This window comes from Pongo abelii, chromosome 16, assembly GCF_028885655.2.
Source record: "Pongo abelii isolate AG06213 chromosome 16, NHGRI_mPonAbe1-v2.0_pri, whole genome shotgun sequence".
Lineage (NCBI taxonomy): Eukaryota > Metazoa > Chordata > Mammalia > Primates > Hominidae > Pongo > Pongo abelii.
Window position 1 is genome coordinate 58,274,585 of NC_072001.2, and position 14,994 is coordinate 58,289,578.

At 41.8% G+C, this 14,994-nt stretch overlaps 1 protein-coding gene across 9 annotated transcripts in view; it reads right to left on the reverse strand.

The window, feature by feature from the left end:
• RAB27A (RAB27A, member RAS oncogene family) overlaps positions 1 to 14,994 on the reverse strand; it is an 84,956-nt gene that overhangs the window by 52,610 nt on the left and 17,352 nt on the right. For 8 of the 9 annotated variants that reach the window (XM_054531501.1, XM_054531504.1, XM_054531505.1 and 5 more), the window contains exon 2: positions 13,570 to 13,689. The exons of the other annotated variant lie outside the window; for it this stretch is intronic. The gene's annotated coding sequence lies outside the window, so the exon portion shown is untranslated. The remainder of the gene's footprint in view (positions 1 to 13,569; positions 13,690 to 14,994) is intronic. 9 annotated transcript variants of the gene reach the window in all.

Consider the following 14,994-nt stretch of genomic DNA (forward strand, 5'->3'; position numbering starts at 1 on the left):
GGATAGGTCACCATCCCTCTGCAGGCCTTGTTTTATCAAATATGAAATAAGAGGTTTGACCTCAATGGTCTCTTTCCAACACAGACATTCTATGCTGTATGATTCCAGGTTCAAAGTTCAAAGCTTAGCCATGAGAAATTTAAGTGGAGTCATGGTGACAGTTGTCCCTTCTATCACCTCTCACTCCTTGCAGATGAGAGCCTAGATGAGGGCAGCCGCATAGGAATGGGAACAAGGGGATCCAAGATACACTAATTTTAAAATAATAGAACAGAGTTCCACATCAGGTGGAAAAGGACACAGCAAAGAGAACACCAAAGAATAAAGCCTAGGGGGCCAGGAGGCCAAACTAATGTTGCCAACAGAAGCAGGACATTTGAAGTGGGGAAGGGAAAGAGTTGGAATGGGCATAAGGTGTTTGTGGGTGGTATCAGATTTTTGGAAGGGAAGGATGATGAGATTGGATCGGGGCAGGTTCAGTGTGAGAGATCATCAAAGCCACATGAACGAGAAATGCTTGAAAATCATCCCCATTCCCTGTGGCCCACATTTACCTCTGTCCTTGAGACAGAGGCAGAGTGGCCAACAGTGAAAGCTCCAAAAAGAGGGCCATGACTGTACAAGCCACAGAAGAGGGAACATGCTGTTAGTTCAGGATGAACAAGACCAAGGATAACAGCAGGGTGCTCTCAGCCAAACTCAATTACACAGGACATGATGGGCAGTCCCTGCTGCTCTGATTAAACTTGGTTTCCAGATACTATCTCACTGTTGTAAAGTTCTTTATATGGCAGTGAGTAAAAAGGAAATGTCAGGGAAGACAGCTAGATGTCCTGCACAGCATTCACTCCTCCTAGGAGCCTGCAATAGGCACCTCAGATTCCAAACTTAAGCCTTGCCCATCATCATCCACCACCCATCTGAATGTATCTCAATGAAAACACACACTGGCTGGGCATGGTGGCTCACGCCTGTAATCCCAGCACTTTGGCAGGCCAAAGCTGGCAGATCACCTGAGGTCAAGAGATCGAGACCAGCCTGGCCAACATGGTGAAACCCTGTCTCTACTAAAAATACAAAAGTTAGCCAGGTGTGCAGGTGGGCACCTATAATCCCAGCTACTCAGGAGGCTAAGGCACGAGAATTGCTTGAACCTGGGAGGCAGAGGTTACAGTGAGCTGAGATCATGCCACTGCACTCCAGGCTGAGGCACGAGAATTGCTCGAACCTGGGAGGCGGAGGTTGCAGTGAGCTGAGATTGTGCCACTGCACTCCAGCCTGGGTGATACAGCGAGACTCAGTATAAAAAAAAAAAAAGGAAACACACAGTGAAGAGGAGTTGTAGTATCATTTTCCTCCAGCTCCTTCTCTGCCCCTCTCACTCTCCTTGAAACCACTGACACTAAGAAATAAGAGGTTAGAACCCTTCTCTTATTACCCTTATCTAATTACTTAATGTCTCTGTGTTTTCCTAGAAGGAGAATTCACTACCTATACCAGGTCTATCCTGTTTTTGGTCTCACTTAACACTGCTATATGTATGTGCATGTCTACTAATGCACACCAGCAAGAGTTTCTCTAGAAAATTGCTTTCCAACCTTGTTCATGATATTTGTATGACCTACCAGGGCATATGCTCTTGATCAAAGGCAATAGGTTTGAGGGCCCCAGAAAGGCCAGGCCCTGTCCAGCCACCCTGAGGGACAAAGGGTGCAACATCTCAACACATCTGAATCAATTCAGTGCACACCAGGGGGGAGATCACCTCCTCTAGGGTAGGCGTCAAAGCATGAAATTCCTGGGCTATACCTATGCACACATATTCAGTAATACAAGATAATGTCAAATTGCTGTCCAATATAGTTGTTTTACACTCCCAACTTCATATCTTCACCAACATTTGGTGCTTGTTGTCAGACTTCTCAAAATGGTAACACATTGTGATCTAAATTCACATTTCTCTAAGTGCTAATGAGTGTGAGCATCTTTTATTAGTTTCTTGGCCATCTAGTTTCCTCTTATTAAAATGCACATTTTTATCTTTCTCCTATTTTTCTATTGGGTTCTTTTTCTTTAAGACAGAGTCTTGCTCCGTTGCCCAGGCTGGTGTGCAATGGCACAATCTCATCTCACTGCAACCTCCGCCTCCTGCATTCAAGTGATTCTCATCCCTCAGCCTCCCAAGTAGCTGGGGCTACAAGCACGCACCACCATACCTGGCTAATTTTTGTAGAGATGGGGTTTTCCCATGTTGGCCAGGCTGGTCTCGAACTCCTAGCGGCAAGTGATCCGCCCACCTTGGCCATCCAAAGTGCTGGGATTATAGACATAAGCCACCACGCCCAGCCAGGTTCTTTTTCTATGGATGTGCAGTTCTTCATATATTCTGGATATTATTTATCAGTTACGTAAGCTGCAAATATATTTTTACTGTTTTTGGTTTGTCTTTTCACTTTTTTAGTGGCTCTTAATCTTAAAATAGTCAAATTTATTCTTTTTTATAGTTATTTATTTTATATCATATCAAGAAAGTCTCTTTTTTAATGGAGACAGGGTCTCACTCCAGTGCAATGGCACAATCATAGCTCACTACAGCCTCAACTTCTCAGGCTCAAGTGATCCTCCCACCTCAGCCTCCCAAGTAACTGGGACTACAGGCATGAGTCGCCATGCCCAGCTAATTTTCTTTTTTGTAGAGATGGGGGTCTCACTATGTTGCCCAAGCTAGTCTTGAACTCCTAGTCTCAAGTGATCCTCCCACCTCAGCCTCCCAAAGTGCTAGGATTACAGGTGTGAGCCACCATGCCCAGCCAAAAAATTCTTATCTAAAGCAATAAAGATATTATTTTATATTATGTTTATAAAGATACTGCCTTTTTATTTAAGTCTTTAATACACCGAGAATTCAAGGTATATGAGGGATCCAATTTCATTATTTTTCCCTTAAGTATATACAATTGTCATAGCACCATGTATTGTGTAAAATTATCTTTTGCTGAGTGATATGCAATAAATGAATGGATCTGTTTCAGGGCTTTACATTTGGTTTCATTGGTCATTTTGACCATCCCTGGGCCAGTGCCACAATGCCTTAATCACTATGACCCTAAAATATAACTTCATATCTGGTAAGACTGGTACCCACCTTACCAAGGACATGGACCCTTCACATTTCCATCTGAGTTCCTCAAAAACCATATGGGGATTTTTATTGGAATTGCATTGCATTGGGATTGCATGAATCTATAGATCAAATTAAGAAGATTGACATGTTCATGATGTTTAATTTACCTACCTAAGTACATGCATATTTCTCCATCTATTTATGTATTTTTAGTGCCTTTAAAAATATTCTCAAATCTCACAAAAGAAGATATACAAATGGCAAATAAGCATATGAGAAGATGTTCAACATCATATGTTATTAGAGAACTGCAAATTAAAACAAGAATGAGATATCACTATATACCTATCAGAATGACCAAAATCCAAAACACTGACAACATCAAATGCTGGTGAGGATGTGGAAACCCGGAACTCTCCTTCATTGCTGGTAGGAATGCAAAATGGTACAAGCCCTTTGTTATAGACAGTTTGGCAGTTGTTTACAAAGCTAAACTTACTCTTGCCGTACAATCCAATCACATTCTTTGGTATTTACCCAAATGAAGGCAGAACTCATGCCCACACAAAAACCTGCACACTGATATTTATTATAGCAGCTTTATCCATAATTGCCAGAACTCAGGAGCAACAAGATGTTCTTCAGTAGGTGAATGGATAAATAAACTGTGGTACATCCAGACAATGGAAAATTATTTTTTTCTTTATTTATTATTATTATACTTTAGGTTTTAGGGTACATGTGCGCAATGTGCAGGTTAGTTACATACGTATACATGTGCCATGCTGGTGCGCTGCACCCACTAACTCGTCATCTAGCATTAGGTATCTCTCCCAATGTTATCCCTCCCCACCTCCCCCCACCCCACCACAGTCCCCAGAGTGTGATGTTCCCCTTCCTGTGGACAATGGAAAATTATTCAGCACTAAAAAGAAATGAGCTATCAAGCCATGAAAAAACATGGAAGAAACTTAAATGCATATTACTATCTGAAAGAAGCCAATCTGTATGATTCCAACCACGTGGCATTCTAGGAAAGGCTAAACTATGGAGATAGTACAAAGATCAGTGGTTATTAGGGGTTGGAGTGGGGGAAGTGAAAGAGATGAATAGGCAGAGAACAGACGATTTTTAGGGCAGTGAAACTATTTTGTGTGACACTATAACATAGATGTCATTATACATTTGTATACATACCCATAGAATGTACAACACCAAGAGTGAACTCCAATCTAAACTATGGACTTTGGATGATAATGTGTCAATAGAGGTTCATCATGTGTAACAAACGTACCATGCTGGTATGGGATGTTGATAGTGGGGGAGGCTGTGCATGTTGGGGGGTTTGAGAGGGAAGGGAATATATGAAAACTGTACTTTCTACTCAGTATTACTGTGAACCTAAAACTGCTCTAAAAAATAAACTCGGCCAGGCATGGTGGCTCATGGTGGCCTGTAATCCCAGCACTTTGGGAGGCAGAGGCAGGTGGATCACAAAGTCAGGAGTTCAAAACCAGCTTGGCCAAGAAGTTGAAACTCCCGTCTCTACTAAAATATAAAAATCAGCCAGGCACGGTGGCAGACACCTGTAATCCCAGCTACTCAGGAGGCTGAGGCAGAATTGCTGGAACCCGGGGAGCAGAGGTTTCAGTGAGTCAAGATCGTGCCACTGTACTCCAGCCTGGGTGACAGAGTGAGACTCTGTCTCAAAAAAAATTAAAATAATAAATAAACTCTAAGAAAAGCATATTTTTGGCTGGGTGCTGTGGCTTACACCTGTAACCCCAGCACTTTGGGAAGCCAAGGCAGCCGGATTATGAGGTCAGGAGTTCAAGACCAGCTTGGCCAACACGGTGAAACCCGTCTCTCCTAAAAATACCAAAAAAAAAAAAAAAAAAGTTAGCTAGGCTTGGGGGCGTGTGCCCATAGTCCCAGCTACTTGGGAGGCTAAGGTAGAAGAATAGCTTGAACCCAGGAGGCGAGGTTGCAGTGAGCCGAGATCGCTCACTGTGTCTCAAAAAAAACAAAGAGAAAAGCATCTTTTTGAAAAGTTTTCGGGCCAGGCGCGGTGGCTTATGCCTGTAATCCCAGCACTTTGGAAGGCTGAGGTGGGTGGATCATGAGGTCAGGAGTTCGAAACCAGCCTGGCCAACATGGTGAAATCCCATCTCTACTAAAGATACAAAATTAGCTGGGCATGGTGGCATGCACCTGTAATCCCAGCTACTCAGGAGGCTGAGGCAGAAGAATTGCTTGAACTCAGGAGACAGAGGTTGCAGTGAGCCAAAAATGCCCAATTGCACTGCGGCCTGGGTGACAGGGCGAGACTCCATCCCCCCAAAAAAAAAAAAAAGTTTTCAATAAACTCTTTTCATGAAGATCTTGTACATCTTTCAACTTATTGATACTTTGTTTTTGTCACTACTGTGATAACTTTTAAACATGTATCTTCTATTTCTTACATAGCCATATTAATTCCAGCAATTTGTTAAACATATTAGGTAAAAATAAATTACTTCTTCCTTTCTAATCTTACCTTTTAGTCTAATTATAAAAAGTCAGCCAGGCGCGGTGGCTCATGCATGTAATCCTAGCAATTTGGGAGGCCAAGGTGGGCGAATCACAATGTCAGGAGATCCAGACCATCCTGGCTAACACAGTGAAACCTCGTCTCTACTCAAAATACAAAAAAATTAGCTGGGCGTGGTGGTAGGCACCTGTAGTCTCAGGTACTCGGGAGGCTGAGGCAGGAGAATGGCGTGAACCTGGGAGGTGGAGCTTGCAGTGAGCCGAGATCGCGCCACTGCACTCCAGCCTGGGCGACAGAGTGAGACTCCGACTCAAAGAAAAAAAAAAAAAAAAAAGGTCAAAAAAAAAAAACAAAAAACAGTGAATAGACATGGTGATACAGGTAGTCTTATCTCTTTTTTTTCTTTTTTTTTGTTTTTTTTTTTTGAGACAAGATCTCACTCTGTTGTCCATGCTGGAGCGCAATGGCACAATCACAGCTCACTGCAGCCTCGGCCTCGCAGGCTCAGGTGACTGTCCCGCCCCAGCCTCCCTTGTCCAAGCTGGTCTGGAACTCCTGGGCTCAAGCCACCCACCTGCCTCAGCCTTCCAAAGTGCTGGGATTATAGGTGTGAGCCACCACGCCCAGCCCAGTCTCGTCACGTCTTGATTCTAACGTTTCACTGTTAAGAATAACATTTGCTGTAGATTTTTGGTACATATTTTTATCAGGTTAAGGAAGTTCATCTATCCTAGTTTGCTAAATATGAGTATTATGAATGGGGGTCAACTTTATCACATTTTGTTTCAGCATGTATCAGGGAGACTGCTACTTTTTCCCCTTAATCTGTTAATTTACCAGCTTTTATATTTATTCCGCCTTTGATATTTTTCTTTCCTTTCTTCTAGCTTCTTCTCTCACTTTCCTGGTTTCTGCTCTTTTCTCATACTTTCTACCTAGAATTTCTCTTTCAAAGTAATTCTGTTTCTTCCTTTTGTATTCACCGGGGGTAGGGGAGATCAAAGGGAGGTAGTTCTCAGGGTAATCAATAAATATTTGAATGGCTAAAAAGTAAAATACCTAACAGGTGCCAGGTCCTTGAGGTGACCTTACCCAAAACCAGTCTTCAAATGTGCCATATTACATTTATATAAGTCGTTCCTATCTTGGGCTTAAAAAAAAAAAAAAAAGTTCCTTAAGATGCAGTCACTAGAGGAAGAATTATAGTAGAATGCTTTAAACAGAAATGGTGTTTCATCCTCTAGAGAAACATGGAAAATGCATTAGCTATCATCCGAATTTTCTTTTGAACACAGTACTATATTTAACTACTAGCACTTGGGTTCCCCCATTTAATACCTAGAAAGTAGGGTACTAGATTATAAAAATGCCAAGTATCTTAAGAGAGACAAGGAATAACGTTTATGCATTCTGTAATTCAACACTGTATGTTAAAGAGGCCAGCCCATGTCTCTTCTTAATTTTAAAATTAAAGAAGCCGAACCCAAATTTCTGAATTCTAGCTAATAATTTAGGACCCACTTAAAAAAACTTTGCCAAGTTTTTTTCATTAGTCTATATTTAATTGTCCTAAAGTCTGTACTTCATTTAATTCCATAAAATGCATATATTTGAGGGAAGATGTTAGAGTAACTATGATCTAGAAATGAAAAGGGCACTTACACAAAAGAAACAAATCAGCAAACAACTCTGTAACAGAATTCTGGAGTCTTTAGTCTTACAAAAAACCATATTAAACATCATAAGAGAATACAACATTTAGTCCACACCTGACTCTAAAGAGTCCCTCAACTATAGCCAGGGTTACTCTTTTTTTTCTTTTTTTGAGACAAGAGTCTCGCTCTGTTGCCCAGGCTGGAGTTGGAGTGCAGTGGTACGATCTCGGCTCATTGCAACCTCTGCTTACTGGATTCAGGTGATTCTTGTGCCTCAGCCTCCCAAGTAGCTGGGAGTACAGGCATGCACCACCACATCCGGCTAATTTTTCTATTTTTAGTATAGACAGGGTTTCGCCATGTTGCCCAGGCTGGTCTCAAACTCTTGACTTTAGGTGACCAGCCGGCCTTGGCCTCCCAAAGTACTGGGATTACAGGTGTGAGCCACTGTGCCCGGCCAAAATCTTTATTTTGTGATTTCTACAAACCTTTAATCACTTTTAGATTTTAAACATTTTTCCAACATCTATAAGCTAGAATAGATGGGGATCTGTTTTTTAACAGAAATTTTAAGCTGTTTTAGAGAAAAATAAACTTGGCTCAAATGACAAATGTGAAATTATCAAAATTACGAAGCATAGAAGGATGTGGGAAAGGGCTGTAGTGCTCACAACACACAGGAAACTATTTCCCAAAAAATATATATTAAATGTACTTCAAATATAACAGAAGTTAAATGCAGAATAGCATACATATACCTCTCCAAAATCTGTTAATAATTTTAAATGAGGTTTGATAAGTAAATTGGCCTCCACCAATAATCCAAAGATATACTAGTAAAGCTTGATGCCACTGAGGAGGGAGACAGCCTGGTTTAAATGACTGAAATTCATTCAGTCATTTAAGCAGTAGCTTATGAGCACATCAATTAAACATCTAACAAACAAGAATTGTGGACGTGCCACTATGTTAAGCACCAAGAATGTGGCTCTAGAAGAGCAACAGTCTAATGGGTAAGCTGTTTGTGGAAATGCCCAAGGAAAATGCATGGAAAGAACTATAGGGCCCGGCATGGTGGCTCATGCCTGTAATCCTAGCACTTTGGGAGGCCGAGGTGGGCGGATCACCTGAGGTTGAGAGTTCAAGACCAGCCTGACCAACATGGAGAAATCCTGTCTCTACTAAAAATACAAAATTAGCTGGGTGTGATGGCGCATGCCTGTAATCCCAGCTACTTGGGAGGCTGAGGCAGGAGAAACATTTGAACCCAGGAGGTGGAGGTTGCAGTCAGCCGAGATCGCGCATTGCACTCCAGCCTGGACGACAAGAGTGAAACTCTGTCTCAAAAAAAAAAAAAAAAAAAGAACTCTAACAGAAGTATACGCAAGCCGTTGGGGAGATGGGAGGGCTGGGGAGATAGCACGAGAGGGAGGAGAAGGAGCCCACGATGTCTAAGGAGAGAATCAGGAAAACTTCACATAGGAGCATCTGAGCCAAGGACTAAAGTCAGAATGTGAGTGTCCAGGCACACAGAAGGACAAATGACAAATGTGAATGGACAAAAATTACACAGTGCACTAGATAATGTGGGGAACGACTTTACCTCACATGTCAGCCAAATAAGCATTATCCTTTCAAGCTAACAGAAACTATAAGCAAATAATTCTTGATGCCAATCCAAAACATGTAACTGAGTTTTGATGGAATTTGGTAAGGAATGCCTGAGGCTCAAAATTAAAAAAAAAAAAATAGACCAGGTTTAAATCCGTCAGGAGGGAACACACCTTGGGCTAACTGATGCGGGCAGGTAAGGGTTTGAGGGTTTGCATTTGCAAAGGTATAAGGGGCTAAGGTTACTTAGGATGCATTAAAGGCCTTCAGCAGTGGACGTGGCTGAAGGGATGCATGGAGGTAGGGGAGAATGTATCCAGAACAGAGGCTGAAAACATGGGAAAGTGTTTGAGACCTGGGCCTAAAAGGACTGTGACATGGCATTAAAAAGTTTGTGTGTTATCCTCTGGGCAACGGAAGGCCACCAAGGGCTCTTTATGCAGGAGAGGACCATGAGATGTGTGCCTTAGAAAGATCTCTATGGCAGCCACATGGAGACTGGAAATACACAGAGCATCAGGAGGCTCTAATGTTACCGACTGAATGTTTGTGCCTCCCCAAAATTTGTATGTTGAAATCTAACCCCTAATGTGATGGTATAAGGAGGCAGGTCTTTGGGAAGTAATTAGGTTTTGAGGATAGATCCTTCATGAAGGGGATTAGTGCCCCTATAAGAAGAGGCCAGAGAGCTACCTTTCTGCGTTGTGAGAATACAGTGAAAAGTCAAGTGTCTGCAACCTGGAAGAGAGCTCTCACCAAAATCTGAGCATGCTGACACCCTGATCTCAGACTTTCAGCCTCTAGAACAGTGAGGAATAAATTTCTGTTGTTTGCAAGCTATCCGGTCTATGGTACTTTGTTATAACAGTTTGAACTGGCTAAGACATATGGAGAGAGATTTTGAGGGTTTGAATTGTGTTGGTGACAGTAGGGATGAAAAAGAAGTGATTAATTTGAGATATATTTAGAAGGTAGAAATCAATATAACTTCTTAAAAGACTAGTATAGAAATTAAAGATAACCGAAACTTTTAGTTTGGTAAATAAATGGTATATCATTAACTGAAAAAGGAAAAGATGGTTTGAGAAGGTGATAATTATTATAACTAACACTGAGCACTATACTAAATCCTTTAAAGCACTAACTCATTTAGTCTTCACAACAACTGTCTAAGGTCCCTAAATCTACAGATGAAAAAAACCAATGCACAGAAAGGTTAATAAATTTGCCCAAGGTCACACAGCCAGAAATGGCAGAACCAAGATGTGAACTCAGACACACTCTCAACTACCACATTACACTGTATGGTACACAACCAGTTAAACATCTCTCATGTCTGAGGGACATCAAGGGAGTTGTGTTTAATTTGCATTTGGAAAACAGACCTAGGGCTCACAAGAAGAATATGGCTATGAATTTTAGTGTCATCAACATAATTGTATTTCTTGAGGCCATGGGAAAAATGAGATGGACATTTAGAGTGAAGAGAGAACAAAAATGTAAGGAGCAGCAAGACAGATACAAGAAGGACACTAGGAAGGAGATTTTTCAAGCAGTGATTGTCCACAGGCTGGCTCAGTTGCCACACCACAGAGGTACAAACTTGAAGTGGTCTGGACCTTCTCCATGTGAAAATGGCAAATCCATTCACTGTTTGCTGGATGAATGGACTTATCATCGAGCTATTTGCTGGATTTACCATCTAGCTAAAAGATAGCTAAAAGACTCCAGCTTAGACTATGTCATCAAGAAAGGAGGCCTGATAGAGCATGAAATGGGGAAAACAAGAAAAACAAACAAAAATGGATGCTCTCAGCTCTTGAAAGGATGATTTATACCAGTGTTTGAGCAAAGCAGATTCTGCCTTCAGAGAAGCAGCAGCAAAGCTAGCTGATTTCTCAAGCAGCACCCCATCTCATCCATCACCCACTTCCCCTACCTGCCCCCCCAGCCTACACCATGGGACCTCTGCTCTGCCAAGAGGGCAGGGCTCCAGCCACACTGCAGCAACACCAGAAGCGCACAGGAAAACATGCTGTTGCATAGACAGCGCAAATAAATAATGGCTCTTGTGATAATCAGCTTTTGTTTTTAATGGGCTTCACATGACTCATCAGCTATCATGTATGCTATAGCCTGAGCTCTGGCTCTAAATCAAACAAGTTCAAAGGGAGGAAGAAAGGAATAATAGCAAAAGATGAGCAGATAGCTCAAGAAGCCTTAATCCTACTGAGGAAAAACAGAAATGGAGGCAGGAAGAAGACAGTTTCCCCTTTGAGCACTCAGGTACCGAGGGTCCAGAGAGGGCGGAAGCTGAAACAGCCACAGAGAGAGGCAGCCTAGTTACCATGGTGCCATCCTGCCAGCCAGCAAGGTTTCACCAGACCGTTCCCTTTCTGCCACAGTTCCTGTCTTGTGGGCAGCAGAAGCACCAAGAAAGAAGAAAAATGGTTGTTTGTATTCTTATGGCTGCAGGGTCATATCTCTGTGACTTAACTATTTCTACAAGTGACAAGGAGAAAGTGGTAAGAGACAGAGAAAGCAGCCAAGATGGGGGTAAACTCCTTTGCAATGTATTAAATCCAACTTCATTCTATGGATAAAATGCCCTCATGAATAAACACTCATCCCCAAAACATCTTTTTTTTGTTGTTTTGGTATTTATAATCCAAGAACCTTGACAGAGAATGTCAGCTTTTTCTCAAGGCTCTTTCCCACAGTGACTTCTGATAATGGGGGTTGGGGTTCATTCCCAGGTGAAAAGCATGAGTTTGTGGCAAAGAAAACAGTATTGTTTGGTCACCACACTGGAATGGAAGCCAGGATATTCTGAAGGATGCCTTGGCACTAATACAAATTAGCAAATGACTTTAGCACTTCTGAGCCTCAATTTCTTCATCTGTAAAATGAGAAGAATGGACTGAGTGAATATGAAGTCCTTCCACTCTCTTAACCTATGCTTATGGGTGCTCAGAGCATGGGAACCCTTCCAGGTGTCTCTTGTGGTTAGGCTGTCCATGTGTCAGGACCCTGATTGTGCCCCTAGAGACACACAAGTGTGAGAGTGGCTACAACTCAATGGAAGCAATAAGTAAACACATACACACTCACAAAGTTAGATCCCTATATTTAATTAAACCATGGGTTAGTAGACAGGAACCATATCTTATGCATCTTCACACACTCAAAATCCAGCCCAGTCCAGGCACTGGGCTTAACAAATGTTTACTGCATGCATTTTGAGGCAAATCTTTAAAATGTCATATTATGAAGCTTTTCAGACATGTCGGTTATGGATTGAATTGTGTCCCCCTAAAATTCACGTGTTGAAGCCCTAACTCCCAGTACCTCAGAATACAATGTTTTTTGGAGCTAGGACCTTTATAGAGGGAATCAAGTTAAAAAGAGGTCATTAGGGTGGGTCCTAATCCACCCTCATGGTCTCTTTACAAGAAAGGAACTGGGATCACAGATATGAACACAGGGAGGATGGCATGAAGAGACATAGGGAGAAGACAGCCATCCACAGCTAAGCAGAAAGGCCTGGAACGGATTCTCCCTCACAGTCCTCAAAAGGGACCAACCCCGCTGACATCTTGATCTTAGACTTTCAGGCTCCAGAACTGTGAGGCAATAAATTTCTGTTTTTGAAATCACACAGTTTTAAAGCCACCCAGTTTATGGTACTTTGTTACGGCAGCTCTAGTAAACTAATACAATATCCAGAAGTAGAATTATATAATGAAATCTCCCATCACACTCAACACCCAGATCTTTCACTCTGGCATACTTCATTTTGTATTTCTAAAATATATGGACATTTCCTTACATAACAATACCCTTATCAAACCTAACAGAATTAACACTAATTTAAAAGCAGATTTAATTCCCAGAAGAAATAAACCTTATACTAAAACACACACTTACATTCCTCTATTAAAACTATTAACACTATTAGGCCGGGCACGGTGACTCATGCCTGTAATCCCAGCACTTTGGGACGCCCAGGCGGGAAGATCACTTGGGGTCAGGAGTTAGAGAGCAGGCTGGCTAACATGGTGAAACCCCATCTCTACTAAAAATACAAAAATTAGCCAGGCATGGTAGCATGGGGTCCCAGCTACTCAGGACGCTGAGGCAGGAGAATCACTTGATCCTGGGAGGCAGAGGTTGCAGTGACCCGAGATTGCACCACTGCACTCAAGCCTGGGCGACAGAGCAAGACTCTGTCTCAAATTAAAAAAAAAAAAAAAGCTATTAACACTATCAAAAACAAAACACCAATAAGCTTGAATTTTCTCAAACAACCCTCAGAGGATAAGCAAGACTCTCAGAATAATTCAATTTCCTAATCAGCTCTCATATTCAACAATTTCCTGAAAGTAAACACCTATGTTTCTTTATTCAAGTACAGAAAAGAAAGGAAGAATGGAGTCAGTATTCATACCCACTCCCTGGTCACTGAAAATGCACTTTTCAAACTAATCCCAAGAAATTTAGTAGACATCATTAAGTCTTTAGTTTAAAAACAGTACGTGCAATGGTATTGTATGTTATATTGCACATAATTTAAGTGCATGAAAATTGACATGACAGAGCTCAAAACCACTACCAAAAAAAAAAAAAAAAAGATAAATACAAAACCATACCTTTACAGGGCAGAGAACCGCTTGTTATTATTTTCTAAAACGTTAGAGACTGGAGTTACCAATGCTTCAACAATTGAAAACTTCCAATCACATGTCCTCTTCGGGAAGGTTACTTTTTGTCTAATGTTAAGACAAAGAGAAATGTTAAAGTCAGAATGGCCTACTTAAAAAGTTTTTCAAGAGTCTTTGGAAAAGCAGTTCGCTCCATCAACTTTCAAAACAGGCATCGCTGTAAAAACCCACAATCCAGCTAATTAGTCTCAGCTGTTTGTCATATGGCACTGCAGACCAGTCAAGTGATTTTTGCCCCTTTCAAGCTTACCAAGTTCCAATTCGACTGGCCACTCAGAGGGTGGCTTTATTAACCTCTTCTGGTGTTAGAAGACTCGCACTTCAGCTCTTTCTTCCGCCCACCTACCCCGTGAATCAAAAAAGTAGGACATTTGTTTTCTTGAGAAAACATTTAGAAAAGTATTATATTCTCAAGGCCCTTAAAGGTTATATTCGTATTGTTGCTTACAAATACAATGCCTGATCCAAACAAACAATATGGGAGATCAAATGGAAGTGGCAGGAGGGATGGGGCTAGATTACTTGCAGCTGGCCTCCAATTTCATAAGTAAAACTGCCTACAAGGGAGTCCACCCAGATATCTTTCTGGCATCTCAAATCCAACATGTCCTGTACTCACCTCCTTTGCTTTTCTCCACAACCTTGCTTCAAACCCACTTCTCTTCCTGTGTCTTGAATCACACAATCCCAACACAGCCAGAAATCTGATGGTTCTCATTAACTCCTCCCTCTCTGCCCCTCCCACTGCCAATTGACCACCAAGTCCTAAGGATATTCATCTTCTTGCTCTTACTCCAAGTTTTCATTATTTCTTGGATGGCTATAATAAACCACTTATTTGGTTTTCTGGTCCCCACGTATTCTTGACTCTGATCCATTCTCCACACCACACCCAAAGTGATCTTTCCAAAAGGCAAATGAGAGTCCATTACTCTCCTGTTAATGGCTCCCCACAATCTCCACAATAAAATCCCTACTCCTTAAGCTTCTGCCTTCAGTATCACCTGCCTCCTTCCTATTAGCTGCTAGAGTCCAGCCATCAGTACTTTTTATAATTCTCTAAGTTAAGCGGTTCTCAAACTGTGGTTCCAAGACCAGTATTATCAGCATCTTCTAGGAACTTATTAGATTTGCACATTCTTGGGCCCACCCCACTGAATCAGAAATTCTGAAGACAGGGCACAGCTGTCTGTGGTTCAACAAGCACTCCAGGTGATTCTGATAAACACTAAAGTGTGGGAGCTGCTGCTCTAAATCCACCAAGCTCTGTTTACTAAGAGAATCAGCTCCTTAGCTCCTTGTGCCAGCAATGCTGAGCTGGATACACCTTCCCTGTGCTTACTGTTTCTAGAA